The 24359-nt window shown below is 48.4% G+C and overlaps 1 protein-coding gene and 1 long non-coding RNA gene across 4 annotated transcripts in view; both read left to right on the top strand.

Moving 5' to 3' along the window:
* Positions 1 to 24359, top strand: part of BTBD11 (BTB domain containing 11) — a 310110-nt gene that overhangs the window by 105211 nt on the left and 180540 nt on the right. The gene's annotated exons all lie outside the window — the stretch shown is intronic.
* Positions 20176 to 21715, top strand: LOC119873642. The gene is made up of 2 exons (XR_005365671.1): positions 20176 to 21383; positions 21623 to 21715. It is a non-coding gene; the product is annotated as an uncharacterized LOC119873642 (long non-coding RNA).

Here is a 24359-nt window from a genome sequence, read left to right as displayed (position 1 = left end):
AGGTGAGATTGGATTAAATCCCTCCACCCGCTTCTTCCTCCTTGTATAGCTCCATGGTACTGAGAGGGTGGGAGAAAGCCCTACAGGTCAAAGGTCACTCTGAGGCTGAGGAAGCTACTGGGGATTAGGAGAGAGGGAAAGAGCCTTTTTTGCTTGTGAGCAAAGGGTAAAGTGTGTGAGGGAAGTGGGCTGTGTGCTGACTTCGTGTCTAAGACCCTTAGGTACATTTTTACCTCTTGGAGTCATCATAAACCTGCAGAGCCCTCAGTGAGCAGGCCCCTCAACTCCTATAGAGACAGTAACCACCCCCCTTATGCTAGGAGGGCCCCAGCACCCCATAAGTCTTCACAGATAACCTACTGTGTGTTTAAAGCAGGTTTCTGGTGTGCTGGAAGTAGCGGCGTACCCTCTTCTCATTTGGGGGTCCCAGTGCCCAGCCCTGTGGCCGGGACAGAGGTGTGCACTGCGGGATGCTGAGAGATGAATGGATGGGAGGCTCCTCTATCCAGGCACGGGGCCGTGGACACCAGTGCAAGTAGGGCCCAAGAGGACTGTGTTTCCGAGTGTGTGCTGCTGGGGGTCCTCCCGTGGCCGAATCCCTGGAGGTGGGGCAGTTGTTGAAATGCATGTTTATGATGTCTGTCCAGGTTTCTGGCTTGGAGTCTCTGCAGGAGGAGCCTGGGAATTTGCATTGATAACAAGTCTCCCCCCAGCCCTGGAGGTTCTGATGCCTTCTTTAATTTGAAGCCCTCCCTCTAGGTGATGATTCTTAATGAGATTATGTTATGAAAAGCTTCCTGTTTGCAGCCCTTGTGTGGACAAGCACACCGATTTGCCCGCCTCTTCTTCGCAGCAGAGCAGGGTTAACAATGCAAGACAAGAAGAGCAATGGAGGTTTGTTGAAGGTGGCGCTAATGGATTTATCCAAATCACAAAGATGAGTTATAATTAGAATCTGTAATTACCCAAACAGCTGTTGGGGAAATAGTAGAACAGGACACAGGCTGCCCGGGGAGGCCCTACAGGCCTGCTGGGAAGGCAGTGCCGGAGACATTGAAAGGAGCAGCCCCCATGTGATGCAGCCACATGTCCAGTTTGCCAAGTGCCTACTGGGTGCCGCTCTGGGTACATGGTATCTGTTCTCACCTCTGAGTGCTCCCAACAGCCTCACGGAGGGTAGGTTTCTAACCTAACCTTGTCTTCAGTGGAGTCCCCCAGGAGCCAACTCTGAGCAAGAGTTTGAGTGCCTGAAACGTACACGGGAGATGAAGGTAGAGGAGTGGAGGTGCGAGTCATGAAGGGAAGAGAACCAGATGAGGGGTGTGTTAGCAAGCCAGCTACCAGTGGGTGGACTGCAGCTCTTTTCCAGCCAGCATAGAACACATGTCTCAGGATTACCCTACTTGTGGGGCAAGGCAGCTGGGGTATTCATACACCAGCCTCCATCAGCCTCAGAGGCTCCATCCAAAAATACTTAAAGCAGACCCGGGATGCAGACAACTGTAATTCAATGTCCAAGGACCGTTTCCTCATTATTTCTGCATTAGGAGTAAAGGCTATGGAAATGTGGAAGAGAGGACCGTTAATTCTGCTCAGGATGGGTAGCCCAGGAGATGCAAAGAGGCTCCTGAGTGAGCCCAGCACCATCCCCAGGTGGTCACCTTGTGCGCCATGAACACATCCGTGTAGCTCTAATTTGGGAGCACTTTCTCCTTAGCTGAAGTGTCTTTTTTGAAGCAGGGAACTTCAAGCATTTCAAATACAAACGAACCAAAGCCATACTTGCTGAATGTTAATTCTGAGCTCTCTTTCAGTTGTTGTTTGACATACACATGATCTAATGGAACAGAAATCAGTGTGCCCTGCCCATTTCTCTGCTGCTTCCACTCCACACTTGTGTGTGCATATTCCAGGACTCTGACTTTCATCCACATGTTCTGAGAGAAGCCAGTGTGTTTCCACAGGGTTAGGGACGCCATATTCAGGAGGAAACTTTGTTAACATTACCTTCCCCCCATGATCACTGTCTGTGGATTCAGGGTTTTTATATCTTTGGTGATACTTAACACATTTTGAAATAATCTTCCTTATTCAATCATGGACCTTTATCATCTGCCTCCCACACTCGGAAACAAAAGAACCACAAGGACAGAGCTCTCTTCTGCCTCGTTTGGCATCTGTGTCCTCGGCGCAGGGCCTGGTGCAATTTTAGTATATGTGCTGCCAAAGCGAGCACATGGGCCTAGTGCATAGTAGGTGCTCAATAAATATTTGTCAAGCGAAAAAAAATATTTGTTGAGTGAGCAAATAACAAATGTGAGGGGGTCATTATTTTTTCCTGCGTGTTTGTAGAGCTTGCTTCCTGGGTGGAAGCATTTGGGCTGTTTCCAACCTTCCCTTGTTTTATATGGTGCCCTCTGTACAAGGTACTTAGTTTTCCCTTCATGATTTCCTCAGGATATAATTCCTGAAGTGGAAACATGGGGCCAGAGGGCAGAGCCCTGTGCCATCCAAGACAACTTCCTGCTCTGAGGGAAATGTCCTGTGTCTGCACTGTCCAGCATGACAGCCATAATCACGTGAGACTATCAGGTACTTAAAGTGTGGCTAGTGTGACTGAGAAGTTGAATTTTAACTTTTTAAATTAATAGTTAATTTAAATTTAAGTAGCCACATGTGGCTAGTGGGTGTCATGTTGGACTATGCAGGTATAGACTGTTTTAAGTTCTCTCTCTCTATTTCCAGGGCATCCTCCTCAGAATGCAACCAACCTACTGTGCCAACAGCACAGTGCCCATGTACCCAGGTCCCCACATCTGCCCACATGGGGTCTCCAGGATTTTCCCTCAGCCATGGTGGAAGGAATGGGAACAGGGGGACAGTTCACTGACTCATTTCTTCATTCAGAAAATGCCCCTGAATGCTCTCCGAGGTGTCAGATGTGGTGCTCAGAGAAGACAGTTCAGAAGAGGTGCTCAACCTCTTCCATCAGGCAGCTTATCGATGAGTAGCCATATTCCTTTCAGGAATGATGTGACAGATGTTAAGAAGCCTAATCAAAGGTGATGGGAGTGCTAAGGAGGAAGGGATGGGCTGGCCTTGGGGCTCTGAGCATGGCCTGCAGTTAGCTCTGGAGCTGTGTTTTCTACACCACTAATGTGATCACATGGTCTGAACAAGGATCTGGGGCCACTTCTGGCCTGAGACAGGTGTTCAGGAGTATGGTCGCCATATTGGAACTTCTGGAACCTGTAAGGGTGTGAGGGCTTTCCATGGCCACATGTGCAAGCCTGTGACGGACTCAGAGCATGCGGCAGCCTTGTCCTACCTGCCATAGTCTTCTAGAGGCAACAAGCAGTCAAAGCTTAAGGGAATTTGGGCCTAGTGGGCGGAGACTGCAGATGTTGAGCTTGTCTCTGTCCATTTTTCTGCCAGCACGTAGTGGGAAATCTAGCTCTGCTTATTTAGCACACAGCTGGGCTCCTGGCACATAATAGTTGTTTTAGAAATCTTTGCAGAATGATTGCAAGTATAAGTCAGTGAATGAATGATAAGCTGTGTGACCCTGGACAGCCCTGGGCCTTCATGGAGATCTGTGGTATTTGGTACTTTGGGGGTCCTGGTCCCTTTTGAGAGTCTGATAAAAACTGATACTCCTGCCCTCCTGCCCCCAATGCCAAATGTCTGCATGCCCAGTCACACAGAATTTTGTGTATGATTTCAGGGATAGAAAGCCATCCTTGAGCATCTAGGGGTCCGTGGATCCTTCCTGAGAAAATTTGGGCTCCAAGCAGCCCAGCAATCTTCGGTAGCATATTCTGATGACATGTATTGGTTTCCTTTGGCAGCCGTAACACATTCCCGCCAACTGAGTGTCTTAAAACAATAGAAATTTGTTCCTTGACACTTCTGGAGGCCAAGAGTTCAAAATCAAGGTGTTGGCAGGAAGTATGGAAGTTCTGGGGGAAAATCAGGTCTTTGCTTCTTCCGGCTTCTGGTGGCTGGGGCATTTTTTTTCCCCTTGAGGCCACATGGTCCAGTTTGTGCCCCTGTGGTCCCAGTACCTCCTCCTCTTCTGTCTATCTCCAGTCTCCCCCCTGCTTTCCTCTTATCAGGACACTTATCATTGCATTTCAAGCCCACCTGGATAATCCAGGATGATTTCCCATCTCAAGATCCTAAATTTAATTGCATCCCAAATACGGTCATATTCACAGGTTCTGGGAATTAGGATGTGGATGTATCTTTTTTTTTCAGGGGAGGGGACACCATTCAGCTTACTACAGTGGGAACAGGGGCTTTTTTGCCTTTTCTTACCATCCTCCCAGCACTACCCCTAAACAGCCTTGACCTTGGTTGGAAGCTGCTCAGTTGGAACTGAAGCTCGTCTCTCCCGCGGATATACTTTATCGGGAAGGCCATGGAAAGGTGACCCAGAAACTCTGAGCTACTCTGAGCTTGGCTTTAAGGCACCAATTCTCTCTGGATTACAGTCACCGTGAACACCGTGCAATGTATTTTCTGGAAATGTGAAGGGGGCCTGGTGGTTCCACATGGCACCCCCTTTTCATGCATTGGCAGGTGTGGAGGGGACTGTCTGAAAGCCATCCTCCTGAGGACGGAGAGCCATCAAATCATGCCTTTCCAGGCTACAGAAATGAGTTTGCCTTAAAAATGTCTTATTCCAACTTTGTGGAATCTCTGACAGATTCTTTTAGGTGGGAGTGTGGTGTTGAACTCAAATGGAGCTCTGAAGACACACACGGAACCTGCCCTTTTCTTGCTTTCCTGCTTAGCCTGTCAGAAATTTGTGTGTTGCATCCTTGAGAGACACTAGGATATTCTTTACAGGCTTAGTGCTTTGTCCTCAGGAAATGCAAAATACCCATGCTTTCTGGAAACACATCTTCCAACAGATAAAAGGCATCAGCCCTCTGAGAATTCTCCCTTTCTCTCTCTCTTTCTCTTTTTTTTTTTTTTTTAATCAATAAACCACTATCATTGCCCCAACTCCCTCTTGAGTTCTCAGAGCTATTTCATTTAACAACCCCAGAGTTCTCACCAAAGATGAGACAAAACGACACATTAGCACCAGGTCCTTTGTAGTGATGATCTTGATGGAAAAATAAATGCTGGCATCAGGAGGCTACAGCTGCTTGCCTCCCAGAGGGCACTTGCTCCAGGTGAAATAACTTTGAATTCCAAACAATCACACCGCCTTTCAAAATATTCTTATTTAATATCTGTTTAGCTACAAAAAGCATTCCTGCTTGTACCTTTATCAGGCAATTAGCAATGCTAACGTGTTTTGCAAACATAAGGCATCACCCATTTTATTTTATTCTTGTGGTTGTTAACAGCCATAGAAGTGTGGCTAACATTTGTCTCTTGAAGAACAAACTGTTTGTTGCTGGAACATAAAGACAGTCACCCACACACACAAAGTGCTAATAATTGCACGTCTTTAATGGTGCTGTAATTCGTAGATGATAGCACTTCAGATGTCTGCATTTTTTTTCCTTCTTCTAGGATTTAACCTTAGCCAGACATGCTTGGTTTAATAATAAGGTTGGCTGTCTCTGTTTGACATGAGCTGGGTTTGAACTTTAGCTCTGGGAATGTTTGGAATGTGTAAGGAAGCATTCAGACCAATTAGCCTCTCATTTCTCAGCTTGGGCCTCTGACTCCCAGAGAGGCATCAGTGGGTCTGAAATCTCACCTCTACCTGTCTGTCCGGTCGCCAGACGGGATGCTCGGGCTACACGTTCCTCTCTGGTGATCCCTCGTGGATGCCTGGGAGCCCATCAGTGGGCTGGGCTCCAGTGCACCTTGGGGACCATGCAGGTGGACCCTGCCTCTCCTGATCTGCTGTGTGGGCCCCCCACCTCTCCTGGACCAGCACAGAGGCCTTCCTCCCTGCCTCCCCCACCTCTGGCCCCCACCATTCATCCACACACAGCAAATGGAATGGGTTTTTAAAATGTCATCCTGCTGGTCTTATTTGCCTATCGTTTTACCCATCAGTGGCTTCCCGTTGGGCCTAGAATGAAATCTAAACACCTTCCTATGACTTGTTTGCCAGCATGATGTCTAGCTGGTATTCACTGAGGCTGCAAACCGGCCACCTGAAGTCTTGTCTGGGTCATGATCTGGGAATCCCTCCGCCCGCTCAGCTCCTCCTAATCCACCAGAAAGGGTTAGCACCTGGAGCATTTGGGCCCTTGAGGCCTCTGCCTCAGCACGCGGTCAGCATCCTTTCAGGCCCTGGAGGCCTGTTCAACATTTTGCCCGCTGCCCACTCATTAAGGTTCTTGGTCATCTGGCCTCAGCTTCCCCTTCTAGCTTGGCCTCCTCCATTCAGCCACACTGACCTCTTTAGGCTCCCAAACACCTTGAGCTCACTCATGCTTTCCAGAGTACTCCCCACATTGTCCCCCCTGCCTGGGAGGTTCCCATCTCCGAACCCTTCTCATCCTTCCAGCCTGCGTGTGGCTGTTGCCTCTTCAGAGAGGCCTTCCTTACCATGCTTCCTAGTTAGACTCCCACCCTCCTTCTCTATCTCTGTGCCTTCGGTTTTTCCTTAGTGCAGATTAGCACAGTCTTGAGGACTTCGTCTGTTTGTCCGCATGGTATTATCAACTTCCCCATGAGAATGTCTGCTCCACATTTATGTGGATAAGGCCTGGATCCATGTTGTGATAATCACATTCGAACTTCCCAACTGCTTAACACGGTGCTGGGAACCTACGCTGTCACATGATAATTATTTCTCAGATGGAAGAGGGAAAGAAAGGGGGCCAGGGAAAGGGGAAAAAGAGACAGTGTGAGTGGAAGGGGTGGCCCCCACCAGTACAAAACCAATAAAGATGACAGCTACGTTGAGTGGATGCTTATACCATGCTGGACCCTGAACCAAGGGCATGCCATACATAGCCTCCTTTAAATTGCCACAATGACCTGTACATTAGCATTTCTCCCCTTTTATGGAAGAGGAGACTGAGGCTTTAAATTGGAAGCTGGGCACTGGAGGAGGAGACAGAACCAGCCCCTGCTCCTGTGGGGATGATGAGCCAGTGGTTCTCAAACTTCATGTTAAGATTTTTAGGTGCTTAAGAATCACCTGTGGTGTTTACTTAAAATGCAGAATTCCAACTTCACCCTAGAATTTCTGATTTCAGTAGGTCTGGAATGGGAGCCCTAGAATTAATTTTTTTAAACATCCTTGGTTTATACTCTTCTCTTATTCTTGAGGACAGTGAGGGGTCATCCTGTCATTGCATTCCCATGGTCTGGCATGGTTACATAGCTGGTGTTCAGTAAACATCAGCTAAATGCATGGATGAGTGAAGGAGTGAAGGTTTTCCATTTGGATCCTTGTTTTCCAATTAAGCTAGAAATTTCTTTCTTTTTTTTTTTTTTTTCTTTTTTTTTAAGCTAGAAATTTCTAAAGTAATTTGGGTCCTGTTAGAATTTAATAGAATGTTCGCTCCAGTCACTTTCCTCCTTTCTGGGCTATAACCTAATTTGTGTTTGAAAAGTAGAGAAGACTATAGATTGAGCTTCATTTTTGCCCTTTGAAAGCCAAAGGTTTTTTTGGTATTATTGGATGGCATATTGTGAACAACAGAGGATTGACTTTGAAGCCTTATTTGTTATTTTGCCAAATATCCTCATATCTACTAGCTTTTTGTAACCAGGCTCCAAAGTTTTAGGAAGTGGAGTAACCAGTAAAGAGGTCTACGAGGTTTTTTTGTTCTTTCTCCCATTTTTCCTCCCTTTCCTTTCCTCCCAGCTGGTGATGGTTCCAGTAGAGGCAGTAAGGGACTCCTGAAAAGCATAAAGCATGGAAATTCCTGTGAGATAATTGTGCTTCCTGGAGGCCCAGGAGGACTTTTAAGTAAAGAGCATGGAAGAGGTGGGGGCCCTTGGCCTGCTTGCCATCCTCGAGTCTTCTCTTTGTTCATTTGGTATACACAGTTCCCAGTGCAGCCACGTTTCTGTGACAAATCCATAAAAGAGTGAGATGCATTTGGTCAGAAGGAGTTGGAAAAATAAGATGGCATGACTTGTTCTCTTGGGTTTCTCAAGAGCAAGGGAGAGACTTGGGGAGAAAAAGCAGCAGGTGGGACGGAGGGACTGGGGTGCCCCATACTGCCCATCAGGAAGAAACAGGCAGAGAAGGAAGCCAGAAACTAGAAGAGTCAACCAAGGAAGCATGTGGCTGGAAGGACAAGCCACTGACTCATTCACTCATTATTCATTTGCTAATTCAACAGCTATTGATCAACTCCCACATCGTTTTATTGATTGCCTTGGCCTCAGTGCCTAGAAAAGATTATAGCTACGAACACCACAAAGTCTCTGTACTCTTGGAGCTTATATTCTAGGGGACAAGACAGAAAATAGATGTATACGTAAATGCATAGATAAGTAATTGGGTAAATAAGTTAAGTAAAATGCAAAACTTGTTGGATGTTGATAAGTTGTATGGAGAAAAAGTCAGAACGGGTGAGGCAGAGAGTGGCTGGGACAGGGAAAGTGGCACCCAGGAAGGTCTCCTTGAGAAGCTCACATTTGAGCAAAATCGTTGGTGGGAATTGGGTTCTGGAGAAGCCAATTCTGAGACAGAGATTCTCGTGAAGAATGATCACAAATTTAGTGGCTCTAAAAAGAACACTAACTTAGGATTTTAGAGTTCCGGAGGTCAGAAGCCCTAAAATCAAGGTGGAGCTGTGTCCCTTCTGGAGACCTTTGGGGAGAATCTACTTCTTGGCCAGTTTCTAGAGACCACCTGTGTTCCTTGGCTTGCAGCCCCTTCCTCCCTCTTTCAGGCTGGTAGGGAAGCATCTTCAGATGTCTTCTGTTGTCCCATCTTCTTCTCTGCATTTGGCCCTCCTGCCTCCCTCTTATAAGGACCCATGTGATTACACCGAGCCACCCAGGCAATCCAGAATAATCATTCCATCCTGAACTAAGGTCCTTAATTTAAAGTCGCATCTGCAGAGTCACTTTTGCCCCGTTAGATAGCATCTCCGTAGGTTCCAGCCCCATCTTTGGGGGTCATTATTCCACTTGCCATAGATGGGAAGGCATCCAGACTGGAGAAACTGCTTTAACAGAGGCAGGACGGATGTGGTGTCAGTACTATGTGACTGCTCAGGAAGAAGACTTAGAGCCTTTCTGGGTTCCCTCCTAGGTGAGAAGTGGTTTTTGGCTTTCTGGAGTTCCTAGATAGGAAGGCCTGGGAGCTGGTCTGGGTAGAAAGGTGGGCCAGGGACTGGTTCTAAAGCTACCATAGTCCATCCAGTCTGCTGTCTCTATTTGCATGGTGTGTTTATTTGTGGTGGTTTATGAAGGGAGGACAGTTTGGAGACAGGGGAAGGCCTTGTCCTGTATAGACTGGGAGGGGGGATGGGCACATCTTTGGTCAGGTTTTATAAATTATAGAGACTGGAAATCCAATGTGCACTAGAGCATGGATGCCAAATTCAAGAAAGGATACACCTCAAGGGGTACCTGGGTGGCTCAGTTGATTAAGTGATGGACTCATGATTTCAGCTCAGATCATCATCTCATGGGTCATGAGATAGAGCCCTACATTGGGCTCCACACTCAGAGGAGAGTCTGCTTGAGGTTCTTTCTCTCCCTCTGCCCCTCCCCCTACTCATGGACACAGACTCACTCTCTCTCTCAAATAAATAAATAAATCTTAAAAAAAAAAATAGGACATTTCAAAAGACCGGGATCATTTGTTCCGCTGTGTCCCTCACCATGTGGGCAGGGAGGCAGGCCCAGGTGACCACATGGAGGTCAGAGAAGCTCCTCAGTCCTTCCTGGGGTTGAAAGAGCTTCAGCCCAGCTCCATCAGCCTCTGTGTCTGTCCCCAGAGTGACCAGTGATGTCAGTAAAGTCCTTAATCCCAGAGAAAAGAATTGCCTTCCAAATGCAGTGTCCAGTAGACATGGGGGGGGGGGGGTGGGCAGGAAGAGGCTGGATTCAAATTCTGAAGATTTGTGCCCAGATCCCAACGGTCTCACTGCCATACCGTGTGGCCCTGGGGAAGTTTACTTAACCTCCTTGAGCCTCAATTTCCTCATCTAAAAAATGGAATTAATAAATACTACTCCAAGGGGGACTCCAGGGAAATTTGATGATCTAATGCTTTGAGAAGTACCTCCAAATAACAGCTTCATAATTTTTAAGAGTAGAGTTTTTAAAAGCATATTCTAATTCTTTGAAAGGTGGTCATCCACTCAGGATCTTATAGCTCTTCTCACTTTGCTCGTGTTTTCTAGAGCAGCATGTTCCAGAACATTCATGGTAACAGAATGTGTGGCCCCAGTCCTCTGCTCCCTGGCTGAGACAAGGCAGAGGCCCTTGGGTTGACATTTTATTTTATTTTATTTTATTTTATTTTATTTTATTTTATTTTATTTTATTATTTTATTTTATTTTATTTTATATCTTATTTTATTTTTTAAAGATTTTATATATTTATTCATGAGAGACACAGAGAGAGAGAGGCAGAGACACAGGCAGAGGGAGAAGCAGACTCCCTCTGGGGAGCCTGATGTGGGACTCGATCCCAGGACCCCAGGATCATGCTCTGAGCCAAAGGTGGATGCTCAATCACTGAGCCACCCAGGAGCCCAGGTTGACTTTTTAAATCTTCTCTCTGCCTCCCTAAGCCCTGCCTGGTTCTTCATGTTGGTGGTTACCTGAGAACCCAGGTCCCGCCAAACCTCCACCCCAAGCCAGTGACTGGGGGTAGGGGTAGTGAGAGAGTGAAATGGACCCCGGTCTGCACTCCAGGATGTTTTGGGCAGCTGGCCACATTTGAAATTTAAATAGCTGTAGCACTTCCCCAGACTGTATTAACTTTCACAATTACCATCAAGAAAGGTCAGCCCATGTATGGGTTTTGTCCCAATGAATTATGGAGCCTGCCCTGGTCTCTGCTGAGAGAGGGAGAGGCAACAGGCACAGCCTCTTCGTTAAGTCCTCCTGCAAGCTAAAATGCGAATTTGAACTTGCTTATTAAGGTCGAGAGAGAACTGGAGCCACATTCATGTAGGCCCAGTGATGGTGGCCAGGGCATGCCCCAGGGGCCCCACACTCCCCCAAGACTGGGGATGTTGTCCTCTCCCAAGTACTCATGAAAGAGCTGATAACCAAGCATGGGTGGAAGACTTCTCCATAACTGTTTGGGATTATTTTATTTTATTTTATTATTATTTATGTATTTGAGAAAGAGCATGAGCAGGGGGAGGGGCAGAGGGAGGGGGAGAAGTAGACTCCCCGCCGAGCGAGGAGCCCCACCCGAGGCTCGATCCCGGGGCCCTGAGGTCACGGCTGAGCCTTAGGCGGACACTGACTGAGCCACCGGGTGTCCGTCCGTAACTGTCTTAAATGCACTTCAGAGCAGCTCCGTAGAAGTAGGTCCTGCAGCCCCCGTTTTAGAGGTTAGAAGAACGAGGCCGGGGTGGAAGCAAGACTGACCTGAGTTGGAAACCATCTCCCAAACCAGGCTCTGCCTCCCGCCGCCCCAGGCGAGCTGTGTGACTCGCACTGAGCACCCGTCCTCTCGGCTTCGGGTTCTTCGCCTGCAAAAATGAGGACCGTTGTCTGACCTCAGGGGTTGCTGTGAGGACAAACGAGTGAAAGCGCGGCATTGGGGTGGGAATTCCGGGGATTGCCAGCTGTGTGGTCGGTCCCTTTGCCGGAGTCCCACCCTAGGGTTCCGCCTGGGCCTTTGCCGCTCGTTCCGTGCTCTGCCCCCAGGGGGCGCCGTTCAGAGTCTGAGCTCTGATGCCACCTGGGGTCACCTTAGGTGGCACCCAGAAGGAAGGGAGGACGGATTCGGGAGAAATTAGAGGGCGCGGAAACAAGGTAATTTCAACTTAGAGCAGAGCTCCAAACTGAGCCAGAGGCGAGGCCTGCAGAGCCCCCATCAGCCACGCCTGTGAACTGGGGCAGAGCCTGCATCTAGCTGTTCGTTGTGGTACCTCAGGACCACACGTTGGTTTCTTGAATGAATGCATGCATGAATGAATGAATGAGTCATGAAGAATCATGGAGAAGTCATGAAGAAGCCTGGTACTGAGAGGGAAGAGGCATGAAGAGGAATACAAGGAAGCCTTGGCTGGAGCCAGACAACCTGGAGCCACTCTTGGGCTGCCGCTTGCCAAGCGCGTGACCTTGGATGAGACATTCACGTGTCTGGGCCATTAGGTTTCCCACTTGTAAAACTGCAAGTGCCAGAGCCCTTAGAGCCAGCGTGTGAGGCTCCAGGAGGCCCAGGCCGCTGGGGAAGGGGGAGGCTCTGCGGTCGGCTCTCTTCCTCCTGCGCGGGGCCTGTTTCAGAGCACCCCCAGGCCTGGTGTGCTTCGATAAAGTAGCTCACATGATACCTAAACAGCCCTCATCAGCATCCTCTCTCCAGGTGGCCTGTGGCACAAGTCACAAATGGACTTCCCAAAGTGTAGGCCCTGGGGAACCGCTCCTCTGCTTCTCACGGCACTGCCTGCACCTTCCTTACTGGCCCACGGGGCACTGAGCTTCTCGAGGGAGGGGCCCCGCCTTCCTCGTCTTTGGAAGCCTTCCAAGCACCACCCCATGTTGGCCAGGGAGCTTAATAGCATCAACAGTCATATGCCATCTGCACTAGCCTTTGCCACATCACTTAATCTTTCAGCAGGATGTTTGTGCATCTGAAAATAAGGGTGATAAGATGGGAAGTTTAATTGAGATGGCGAGGTTAGCATCGTGTCTGGTATACAGCAGGTGCTTAATAAATGTCAGCGCTCTGCTTCCCTTAATAGTAAATCCCTTTGCTGTCCAAATGATTTGTGTATGGTTGCTGAAATTCTGAGTCATGAACAGCCCACGGAGATGGGTAGGAAGTGATTGGAAGCATTTCTTGGAGGTCACTTTTCTCTGGTCTATCTTATTCACTGATTTCTTGATTCTCTCTCTTCCCCTCCTTCCCATCCTCCTTCCCACTTTCCTCCCGCAAGAGAATGAGGGACGAGCTCGAAGGCAGGCGAGGGAAGGAGGGAGGCGAGGAGGGGGGTTATGCTGTCCTCGGGGGGCAGTCGTTTCTTAATTGTCCGTTCTTTCCTTTCCTGATGTTGCTGTCATTTTAGTCCTTTCCTTTCCTTTCCTTCCTCTGTCTTTCCTTTCTTTCTTTCTTTCTCTTTTTCTTTCTTTCTTTCTTTCTTTCTTTCTTTCTTTCTTTCTTTCTTTCTTTCTTTCTTTCTTTTCTTTCTTTCTTTCTCTCTCTCTTTCTCTCTTTCTTTCTTCTTTCTTCTTTCTTTCCTTCACACTTCCATCTCTTCCCATAAGAAAGCAGAAGAAAATTTGAATTCCCCCACTGGGTTAAAGATACATATAACTTTAAAAAGAGAGAGAGAGAGAGAGAGAGAGAGCGTGTAAAATGATTCTGAAGAGTCTCAGATCAAGGAATTGGACATTAGAAATGAATGGTGCCCTTTTGCAAGGCAGATGGACTCCATGTAGCAGCTCCCAAGGTATCACACAACCACTGTGTACAGCACGTTTTGCTTTGATAGGTTTGAAAGAAGTGGCATTAAAGAGAGAAGAATATGGCACCATAGAGGATGGGTTTTCTTCCCTGTTCACAGCTTAATTTGGGATAAGGTTGGTGCACTTTGATACCTCTCTTCACCCTCTTCCTTGCAAAATGTGAGGTGGAAACCTCATTTCTATTTCAGCTAGAGGCTGAGACTCCAAAGGTGAGCCCGTTTACAGCACGTTGAAGGCAAGGTTGTCCGTGACACCCCATCGCCCTCCCTGCTGCTGTACGTGATTCTCAGCCCTTTGGAGGGCTACATGAAATGGATGCATGAACTCCCTGGAGTTCAGAAATAACTATCTTCGCCTTGCCCCTTCTAATTCCACCTCTGCACAACCACCACAACGCACTGTCAAAAACAGATCGTGTCTTATTTCAAGTTCTCCAGGGGTTTCCCACTGGCCCCAAAGTCTGGGCCCCTTAGTATGGCTGATGAGGCTTTCAGGTCTGCTGCTTCCCTAGCTGTCCTATCCTGCTTCCCTACTCTCCATGGCCTCTCTGCTGTCCACCCTCTCTGTTTAAATCCCATTTGCTCCTCGAGACTGCTTGACAATCAACATATTGGATAATAATAATAATGACACGATGACAATAGCCAACAGGTATTGAGTGTTTACTGCATGTCAGGCACAGAGCTAAGCACTTCATATATACTTACACTTGTGGAGTGTCCACGGCCAAACTGGAAGTCAAATGGGAATAGTCAAACCATTATTAACTCTCGCTTTCCCCATTTTGATAAAGATGTGCCTCTTTTGTGCTCCAGCATCCCTGGTATAGACTGGATCGTAACTGTTGCTTTACTTCTCTACCTCCTGCATGGAGCTATGGGCTCATTCATCCATTCACTCATTCATTCATTTTGCAAGAAAGTAGTGAGCACCGATTCTGTGTCAGGCACTGTGTTTGGTACTAGGATTAAGAGTGACTCACAGAGATGAAAAGATCTCTGCCTTCATGGAGCTTATAGTCTCCAGGAATGGGTCATGGAAGAGAGATTCTTAAAAATTTATAAAGTTGTATCAACAAAATAATCACCGGTCATGATAAGAGATTATTGGAAAAAACCAAGATGGGATACGGGGTAATGAGGCGGGGCTGAAATACCTTTAGACAGAGTGGCAGGGAAGACTTCTTGGACTGTGATGTTTCTATTAACTAAAGGAGAGAAAGGGACAGCAGGGTCCAGGACCACAGAAAGTGGTCCAGATCTGGGGAACAGCATGTGCAAAGGCCCCAAGGCAGGAAAGGGATTGCTGCACTCAGGGAACTGAAAGGAGGCCCTGTTGGCTTGGTAATCATGAGCAAGGGGAAGCAGCATATGGTGACATTGGGAGACTGGGGCTTGAGCCAAGGTTAGGAGCAGGAATGTTATACTAAGGGCAATAGGAAATGATTGGAGGGCTTTGAACAAGGGAGTGATACAATTTATTTACATGTTAATTTTTCTAGAAGAAGAAAGTGAATGGAAAGGGGCAGGAATGAATGTGATAAGACCAGATGAGGGCTGTTGGAGCCCCCAGGTGAGCGAGCTTGGTGGTCTGGAGCAAGGAATACCAGTGAGGATAGAAAGACATGCACAGATGGGAGCTAAGCTTTGAAGGTGAAACCCAGAGGACTTGCTGTTATTCTGCATGCAGGGGTGAGGTGCCTGGAGGAATCACAATGAATTCTGGATTTCCAGCTGAAGAGATTCAGAGGATGATGACACTGTTGACTGAGGGGCAGACATGCAGGGGCAGGCGAAAGGGAGCTGGATGAAAGGAAGGCAAGAGCGCGGCCGGGGTGTGCCGAGTTCCTAGAGGTTGTGTTTGTCTCCTTTGCTGTATGTATCCCCAGCACGTAGCTTGGGCTTGGCACATAGTAGGTGCTCCTAAATGCTTGTTGAATCAGTACATACCCAGGTCTACCTGACCAAAGTCTACTGGGCTGCAGCTTGACACCTGCTGTTGCAGATCTGATTGGGGATGCCCAGAGGACCCGCACTTGAACAGCCTGCAAGCAGGAAAGTCTAAGTGATTTTCAGGCCATGGTGCAAAATGAAAATGTGGGGCCCGAAAAAAAAAGAGAAAAAGAAAAAGAAAATGCAGGGCCTATGGCTAGAAAGTATTAAGACATTCAAGTCAGTGGCAGCAGAGCATCAACCCAGCATGCGAGGCTGTGGGACAGGAGCCAGCTCTGCTTCTAGGTAGGACACCTACCTCTTGAAGGCAAACATGAGTCTACCCAGGGTTTCTGAGATAAAGTCTGAAGAACTTTCTTTAGAGGCATCAGGAGCCCAGATGTGCAGGGAGCCCAGTATGGACGGACTGTGTGCAGCTGCACATCTCGGGGAGCAGTCCAGCTGTGAGTCTCTCCTGGGCATGTGTCCTTCCGTCTCTTGGGGCAGGCCTGGTCCAGCGGGCAGGAGCCACATCGGAGGTGGGAAGGCAGGCCCTCATGTGGCAGTTGTCCTTCCTGGGGCAGGACGAAGCAGCAGCCCTTGACCTTCAAAGCCCCCATGCTGGGGGAGGGGATGCGTTTTCATCCTTTCCCTTTCTCCCCCCTTTTCTCTAATATTTGTTTTTTAAAAAAGATTTCATGTTTATTTTGAGAGAGCACGAGCAAGCATGAACAGAGGGTAGGGGTAGAGGGAGAGGGAGAAGCAGGCTCCCCGCTGAGTAGGGAGCCCAATGCAGGACTCGATCCCAGGACCCAGGGATCACGATCTGAACTGAAGGCAGGCACTTACCTGACTGAGCCACCCAGGCACCCCTCCTCTAATATTTGTTAATATTAAATTATTTCTCTGTTAAATTACATTACTTTGATTTATAACAAATAATAATAATAAGTGGATGCTAATTATTCTGCTCTTGACAGCTAGATGGTTCTTCTGGTCTCCACTATGGTTTCTGATGCATCCTCAGAATCAGCTATAGGTCGGGGGGAAGTCTGTCCTATTTTCTGGGCTGGGCTGTTACAGGTGTAGGAGTCAGCTGGGCTCTCCTCCACAGCCCATCACCCTGAAGCAGGCTAGTCAAGTTCATTCACAGGGCTGTGCTAGGCCCCCATAGAGGGAGGAGAATTTAACCAGAGATCTCTAGGTCTAGGCTCAGAACCAGAGCACCATCGCATCCATTGCATTCTTTAGCCAAATGGAGTCACCAGGTCCAGCACAGAGTCAGCGTGGTAGATACCAGAGAGTATGGATCAGAGAGGCATGAGAAATGGGAGACACAGTGCACAATAAATGTTTTGTAAGTAAATGAATATGCCCTAAACATATGCCAGGGACCATTCTAAGCCTTTTTCATTGCTATAGACTGAATGTTTATACCCCCTGCAAAATTTGTTTAGCCTCATCCCTTAAGCAGTGGTGTTTGGAGGCAGGACCTTTAAGAGGTCATTGTGTCATGAGGGTGGAGTCCTCATGAATGGGATTTGTGCCCTTATAAAAGAAACCCCAGAGAGTTCCCTTGCTCCTTCTGCCATGTGAGGTTATAGTAAAAGGTCAACATCCTGTGAACCTGGAAGCAGGCTCTCACCAGACACTGAATGTGCCAATGCCTTGATCTTGAATCTCCCAGCCTCCAGAACTGTAAGATCTCAATTTCTCTTGTTCATAAGCCCCCCAGTATATAGTAGTTTGTTATAGCGGCCCAAGTAGACTAAGATATCAGTATTAACATATTGAATTCTGACAACAGCCCCCTGAAATAGTTACTGAGTTTTAACCCCATTTTATACGTGAAGAGACTAAAGCACAGGGTGGTTATGTAACTTACTCAAGTTCACACAGGTGGGGAGGGGGTGGAGACTGGATTTGAACTTGAGCAGTTTGGCTCTTGGTAACCATGTATATGGCCACTGAGGTAGGCCTACTGCCTCTCATTAATCCTGGGCACCCTTAATGTTGTTCACAGCTGCGTCTGTTGGCTGGGAATAATTGCTTGACAAGCTCATTTTTGATGACAGTGGTTGTTTTAAATTGGAGGGCGTGGAACTTTGAGATATGGCACTCACGGCTCATTTAAATACAAATAGTTTCAAAGGCTATCCCAAATGTTGCTGCCTGGCGGCAGAGCCAGCTTGCCCAAAGATAGACTCCCAAGTTTATGAACTGTCACCATGGCAATTTCGGAGACATTGGTTATGCCCAAAGATTTCCTGACACTTCTTATTCATGATGGTGCTGGCGGGTCCCAGGCATGCTGATCTATGGCTTTTAATCAACTAATGGATGGGATCTCTGGGCACAGATTCACAGTGTTCAATCTGGTTAGAGCAGAAAGGATTCTGGGAGCTCGGAGCTGTCCCAGCTCCCAGCCGAGGAGCAGAGTCTTTCTGGGCAGACAGCGAGAACATGGCCTGAAGCGTAAAAAAAAAAAAAAGCTGCAATGTCGCCCTCAGCCCTGGAGGCATGACCTCAGCCACCCGTTGGGTGCCAGGCCTCCTGCCCTATTTCCACCCCCACCCCATCCCCAGCTCCTTCCCACTTGGCCCAATGGGCTGGGGGAACCGCTGGCTCGGGGCCCGATCCCTGAGAGGCAGGACAGTGCGTTGCAACCCTGGCTTTGGCAACAGGAAGAAATAGATTTGAGTCCCTGCCCTGTCCATTTGACCGTGGGCAGCTTGCTTGACCTTGCCAGGCCTCTGTGTCTTCTACTGTAAAATGGGAATATTAAGGTTGCAAAGGTCTTTAAATGGGCAATGCATTTAACTTCGTGCAAGGCTGGGTTCGAGAAGGCGGGGAGGCGAGGACTGCTCACTCCTGCTCTCTTTGTTCTCTTGCTACCTCCAGACTCCCACTTCCTGCCAGGCTGTATGAAAAGGGAAGCCCTGTGTTCCGAGCCCCTTGCCATGTGCCTGACACCATCAGGGGTGTTTTATGCAGGCTCTGTTGTTTTATTGTCTCACCCCTCTTTGGGGTGAAGCGTTTTTTTTGGTTTTTTAGAGCGTTTTTCTTTTTTTTTTTTAATTTTTGACAGATGAAGAGAAGCAATAAGGTCAGAGAAATTGAGTGACTTGCCTAGGATCCCTCTCAGCAAGCAGGGGCAGAGCTGGGATTGGAGCCCAGTTGGTGCTAAGACCAAGATCCACACCATTCAGGCAGTTGGGAGTGGGATTGGACCTAGAGCACCAGCCCTAAGGATACTTGCCGAATGGGTCAGCATGGAGCTGGTGGGATGGGTCTGCTTCTGAAAGTCCTTAAGGTAGAAACTTGGCAAGATCAGGCCAGCTGGGGACAGAGCCAGAACCTGAACCCCAGATGTCTGAGGGAGCCTCCATGGCCAGGCAAAGGTAAGGGAAAGCCAACAGGTGACCCACTTCATCTAGACACGTCCCACCCTCCCCACGAGCTTATCTGCTGCCTCCCTTGAATAGGGCCATGGAACATGGAACCATCCTTTGTCAGGACATAAGGCACATTCTCTTTATCTGCGCCCTCCCCCCCGCCCCCCAGGCCTACTGTGTGCCAGGCACTGGGAGAGATGTGGGTAGCTTGGTGGGTGCCTTGAAATTCCTAAGGCCCCTGAGGACAGGGGGCATGTCTCCTTCACTTCATTGTCTCCTGTAGAACTTTGCAGTGTTCTTTCCCAAATTATAATAAAAATGCAATAATAATGATAGCCGGTATGTGCACAAAAGGTGGGCAGTATATCGACATTTCACATTCACTCAGTTGACCTCCTCACGACCCTGCGGCATAGGTCCTCTTGTGATCCCCATTTGACAGATGAGGAGACTGAAGCCCAGAGACATTTAGGTAATATGTCCAAGGTCCCACAGCAGGCAGTGAGGAGTTAGATTTGATTCTAGAGAATCTGAATCCAGAGTCTCACATTACCATGCTGAATCTTGTAGGATATTCACTCATTCACATATCGACTTATTTAACAAATACTTATTGAGGTGTGGGTAATATGACAGACAGTAGGGCTACAACAGTGAGCAAAACAGATGAAAATCTCTGCCCTTCCTGGACCTTCTGATGTAGAGCGATAGGCTATAGACAAAAATAAAAACTAAAATACATAAGACGTTGGAGAAGAATGCAAAGAGGGAGCTAGGGAGTGCTGGGGGTTGGATTTCAAGAAGGCTGGTCGGAGACAACCTCCAGGATGGGTGGTTTGGAGCCTTGAAGCAAGTGAGGAAGCACCCATGTGCCCGTCTAGGGGAAGAATGTTCTGGGCAGAGGGAACAGCAGGTGCGGCAGACCCAAGGCGGGTGGGAGCACAGAGGCCGGTTATTAGACTCTAGCTTAGAGACGTTTATGAAACAGGCTGGGCTCTGGGGCGCCTCCCTGGGGCCCAGCCCTGTTTGCTGGGGGTCCAGGGAGGCGGCCGGCCCTCCGAGCGCCCCCTGCAGGCGCGCTGAGCTCATGCCTCCCGAGCCCCTAGACACCCTCCGCAGATGGCAGAGCTGCACTGCGGTAAAGACAGAATTAGCACAGGGGAGCCTGCAGCAGGATCCTGAGGAGAGCCTCTGCGGGGAACTGCAGGAAGGGGGACCACCAGACTCCCGCTCCTCTTGATTTTTTTCGTTTGTGGGGAAAACAAGCCGGCTCCCTCCCCCCGGCCAGGACCCTGCTACTATGTTCTGGGACACTCCCTTACTCCCTTTTACTTTCTGCAGAAGTAGTTTCTCCCCAGGCCCCAAATGGGTTTCCAAGCCACCTGTTTTCTATTGCAAACTCACCAGCCTTGTGTCTTCCCCGGTAAGAAAATGGAGAGATAGAAGGAGCCTTGGATTTGGGGGAGAAGGCCTGGGATCTAGGCCCCACTCTCCACTTAGCAGCTGTGTAACCTTAGGCAAGTGGCCTAACCTCTCTGAGCTTTTGCCTCATTGGAAGCTGAGGAAGCCCAAGCTCCCTCCGCGGTCATCATGAGATCACACTGGTTTGTTCAAATGGTTTGAACACTCCACGTTCTCCCACGGAGGGGCCACACGGGGGAACCGTGCTACCTTGGGGGATTGAGGGCTATGTGAGGCATCCAGAGAGGGTCCCAGTGTGGGGAGGTACTAGATGATTTAATCCCTTGCCCCCTGTACTGGGTTAGGTACTATCCCCACCCAAAATTCATGTCCACTTGGAACCTCAGAAAGTGACCTTAGGGGCTTTGCAGATATAATTCGTTAAGATGCAGCTGTACTGGACCAGGGTGGACCCCTCATCCGGTATGACCTGTGGCCTTATAAAAAGAAAAGAGGACACTCAGAAAACAGACACAGGCCACGTGAAGACAGGCACACATGAGGGATACAGTGTAAGTCATGGAGCTCTAAGGCTGCTGAGAGCCACCAGAAGCTGGGTGAGGCCTGGGACCCATTCTCTCTCTGAGCCTCCAGGAGGAATAACCTGGCTGATACCTTGATTTCAGCTTTGTAGCCTCCAGGCTAGGAGAGAATAGATGCTGTTATCTTAAGCCACTGAGTTTGTGGGAGTTTGTTCACAGCGGCCCTGAAAGACGAATCCCCACCTCTACCCTTGGTTTCAAATCCTTGACTCTTAGGGCTTCCTAATAATCAACTTTCTACTTTCTATTTGCCCAGAAAAAGAAAGACAGCTTTGAGGGTAGGGAAGTCGGGGAGGGGAAGGACACCAAAACTCAAACCTCGGAGATTTCACAGCAGACCTGAAGCCTCCAGAGATAGAAAAGAAACCGGGCCTGGGGCCGAGAACCTTGAGCAGAGAAGCTCTGAGCATAATCAAGTGTTCCCCTCCTGGCATGATTCCACAGTCAGCTAGACTTAATGTTGCTAATGAATAAATAAGAAGAGCCGACCGGAGCCAGAGGTTTCTCTGGTGAGTTCCATCTGATTTTGCATCATGGGTTGGGGCAAAGAAGAGGGTGTCCCAAGAGAAGATGGTCTGAGACTAAGAGGAGTCCAAGCCCTTTCTGTTGGTTGTTTCCTTTTGGAGGTCCCTGGGGGGAGAATTGCAAGCCTTCAATCAGCTGCAGTTTAGAAATCCCTTCCGTAGAGGACTGGGTGGGGCTTTGCAAACCCTGGAATCTTTGTAAATGTTGCACTCTTTTTTTGCAGAAAAATCAAAGCCATATTTTCATTCATGCCTTTGAAAGAAGTGAGATTTTAGTATTAGTTTAATATTCAATGAATAAAACTATCTTGAGTGGATTCTGAGGCCCTCCTGTGATTTCTCTTAGAGCAGTTTTTGAGAGTGGAGAAACCCTCTGAGCAGGTGTTTTGGGAGAAGCAAAAGCTTCCCGGGAACCAAGGGGTGGGAACTTGAAAGGCAGGCAACCCAGAGTTTTATGGCCCTTCTGGGGGCCTGGCATGGTGCCAGACTGCATGAGCACTTGGGAATAATGAGAACGTCGTGGTGATGGTGGTGGTAGTCATGGTCATGGCTGTGGTCACTGATGATGGTGGCGATGGTAACCTTTCATGAGCACTGGCTATGGTGCTGAGTACTTTGCATACATAATTTCATTTTATCCTTGTAAGCTTCCCATGAAGTAGGCTCTATAATTAGCCCCATTTTATGCACATGATGACTGAGGCACAGAAGAGTTAAAAAAAAAAAAAAAAAAAAACCTTGCCCAGAATCACACTGCCAGGAAGTAACAGATTTGGGATTCGCACTAATGCAGGCTGACTCCAAAGCCTATACCTAAGCTACATAAACTCGGTATGAGATAAGGACCTGCAATAACAATGATAAGAACAGCAATAACAGATGTGATCTGTTAAGCTGCCACTTTGCACCAGGCATGTGCTGGGTGCTTCATAAACATTCCCATTTAATCTCTTCAACAACCCCACAAGGGGCTTACCCTCATTTTGCAGATAAAGAGCTTGCCCTAATGCTGTGTTAAAGGGCCTCAACCAGCCTCTCTTTCAGTTTTTGCTTCTAGAGGATGCCATTCTTGCCTGGGATCAGAAGAGACAGGGATTCTGGTCCCTATTGTCACTCTGGGGGACTCTGCCCCATTTCTGGCCCTCCGCTGTTCTGGCTAAAAATAAGGGGGAGACCAGCTCCTTATCGGAGTCAGCCCGGGCAGGGAAGCACAGGCTTGAGGGGCTGGTGGAGCCATGTTTGGGGGCAGCTGCAGCCTCACCTTGCATCTTACCTGGTGTGGGACCCACAGCCTTCTAAGTCAGGCTTGTGAGAACTCTGGCCAGGTGTAGGTTAGCTACAGGGTGAAGGCTGCAAAGGAGTTTGAAACCTATGAAGTGTGTGTATGTGTGTGTGCGTGTGCGCATGTGTGCATGTGCATGTGCGCACATGCGCACACATGCACTGCATATTGCAGTGGCCAGAGAAGGCCCCCCCTAAGGAGGTGGAGACATTTGGGTAGAGACCTGAGCCATCCGGTTATCTGAGGAAGAGGACACCACGTAGAGGGAACAGCAGGTGCCAAGATCCTGGGGTCTGAGTAGGTTTATCTATTTGAGGAGTAGCAAGGAGATATGTGTATTTAGAGTGGTGATCCTCATCCCGGGGCCATTTTATCTGCCCAGGGAACATTTGGCAATATCTGGAAATGTTTTTATTTTTTATTTTATTTTTTATTTTTTATTTTTTATAAATTTTTATTTATTTATGATAGTCTCACAGAGAGAGAGAGAGAGCCAGAGACACAGCCAGAGGGAGAAGCAGGCCCCACGCACCGGGAGCCCGACGTGGGATTCGATCCCTCGTCTCCAGGATCGCGCCCTGGGCCAAAGGCAGGCGCCAAACCACTGCGCCACCCAGGGATCCCTGGAAATGTTTTTAGATGACAACTGGGTGGGGGAGGGTGATGCTACTAAATATCCTACATGCACAGGACAGTCCCCTCCCCCACCACACATACCAAAGATCATCTCTCTCCCTCTCTCTTTTTTTATTTATTTATGAGAGACACGCAGAAAGAGGTAGATACACAAGCAGAGGGAGAAGCAGGCTCCCTGTGGGGAGTTCCATGCAGGACCTGATCCTGGGACCCTGGGATCACAACCTGAGCCAAAGGCAGACGCTCAACCACTGAGCCACCCAGGCGCCCCCCAAAGATGATCTCTAATCCTAAGTATCAATAATGCTTAGATTGAGAAACTCTGGTCTAGAGTGATGGGGCGGGGGGATTGTTGAGAGTTGAGGTCAGGAAGGGGCTAGATGGGGCCCAAAGATTGCAATAGTGTTTGTCACGATGTAATAATAATGCCTGTCATCAGCAGGAGTAGATCAAACTCATGCAGAGTATGCTCAAATCATGGATTGTTCTGAAAATTTGGTACATATTAACTCATTTAAAACTCATAATTCCCCAGTGAGGTAGGCACCATTATTCTCCATGTTATGAATGAAGGACCCAAGGCAAGGAGGTGCAGTGACTCTGACAAGGTCACATGTATAGGTGGTAGAACCAGTCTGGTTCCAGAGTATAAGCTCATGGCCACTGGGCTCCCCTATCTGTCTTAGGGTCATCTGTGTGTGTCTCTGTTCTTCCACCACACCTGGGGACCCTTAATACCTTTGTATCCCCAGCACCTAGCACAGGGGTTGGCAAATGGTAGGGACTCCTTCATGGCTTATTACACATAAATGGGCGTGCAGTTCTTAGATTTAAAAACAAATTCAGTCCCTTCATTCTGAAAGTATAGGCATCGACCTAGGGGAAGGGAGTGCTGAAGGACAGGTGGGTGAGATCTCTCCTCATTTACACACTGGGCAGGAAAAGTCACAACCAGGACCTCTACTCACCCTTGTCTCTTGATCACTAGGCTGCTCTTGGTGGCTCGTGCCTCAGGCTCTGGGCCTGTCTCCCTGATCTCATGG

Source organism: Canis lupus, chromosome 10 (genome assembly GCF_011100685.1).
Source record: "Canis lupus familiaris isolate Mischka breed German Shepherd chromosome 10, alternate assembly UU_Cfam_GSD_1.0, whole genome shotgun sequence".
Taxonomy (NCBI): domain Eukaryota; kingdom Metazoa; phylum Chordata; class Mammalia; order Carnivora; family Canidae; genus Canis; species Canis lupus.
This window is presented reverse-complemented; position numbering and strand designations above follow the sequence as displayed.